The sequence below is a fragment of the Haplochromis burtoni genome, unplaced genomic scaffold (assembly GCF_018398535.1).
Source record: "Haplochromis burtoni strain Fernald_Lab_line unplaced genomic scaffold, NCSU_Asbu1 Contig_53, whole genome shotgun sequence".
Lineage (NCBI taxonomy): Eukaryota > Metazoa > Chordata > Actinopteri > Cichliformes > Cichlidae > Haplochromis > Haplochromis burtoni.
Window position 1 is genome coordinate 934514 of NW_024582414.1, and position 1328 is coordinate 935841.

The following is a 1328-nucleotide window of genomic DNA, read 5'->3' on the forward strand; positions in this document are numbered from 1 at the left end:
TGTTGGATTTAGGTCAGGTTATCATGCCGGCAGCAGTGACACTGACCCCAGCCAAATGCAAAACTAGTAAAAAAAAAAATCCAGAAAGATAAGGAGGGAGAAAACTATCCCTGTTTTGGGGGTTGTCTTACTGTTGCCCCTCTAGTCCACCTGTTAGTCTCATCAACACCAAAGTAGCTGAAACTGATTAAGAACCCCCTCTACTACTTAACTGGCCAGATTAATAGCCCAGAAGTTTAATGGTCTTGATGCTACACTCTGATTAAAAAGTAGTCCTTCAATTTTTTTGAGCAGTGTACAGCAGTGACAATGTAGCCACACAAAAAAGCATACCCAACTTGATGATCCAAGTAGCTCTAAATGTCACAATAATTTAGTAAATGAACATTGCATTATATTAAATAAGACAGTTTAAGGTACTTTGGCACTGCCTCCACTTTTTATACCCAGTGCCTACCTCTATGTTGTATACACAGTCTGTGGTTTGTAGTAATGACCAGCAAAGTCACACATACAGCCATGGCAAGCATAGAGGGGAAAACAAGTCACCATCTGCTCTGCTTCAAACAAGCCATCACACAGGACTCAACAGAGTTCAAAACCCTGTTTAAGGTTATTCTTCCATTTTTAACACTGGCTAGATTCTCAGCACGTAAAATGCTGAGTGGGAGAAGTGTGTGACCCAATGTGCAAGCGTATGACTTGGCAGTGAAGCGTGGTTGGTCCTGGTACGAATCAAACTCTGAGCACAAGATGAGTTCATTTCGTTTCTGCCAGCAGTGTCCCCAGATAGGGCACCTTTAACTGGTTCACACTGACAAGAAATGATCCCATCCGCAGAGCGACGTACGCCAACCAGACTGGGTCTTCTAAATGTCAGCGCTAATTAAACTTCACACGAACACGTATAAAATATCTCCCTCGTCCTGTCTTACACTTATTTTCTGCCGTGCTTTCAGAGCTACTTTGCCACCATCCACGATTAGTTTTCATTTTTAGCAAGCTGTCACTATGCTTCTTCGCTTCTTTGTGCATGCATGCCGATTTTTTTTTTTTGACTATACTCTCTCTTGTTGCTTTTCCAGCAGGCGCACACTCTTCAGACTAGAATTAGTTTCTAATGTGGAACTGGGACACAGCGAGTGTCTTAGGCAAACTTTTCATCTTCAAACTTTTAAAAAGTTGACAGTGAGTGGGAGATATTTTTTTTCATCATTTTATTTTACCATCACATTTCATTGTCTTTGTTTAGTTTAGCTCGGCTCACTTGTGTGTGTGTGTGTGTGTGTGTGTGTGTGTGTGTGTGTGTGTGTGTGTGTGTGTGTGTG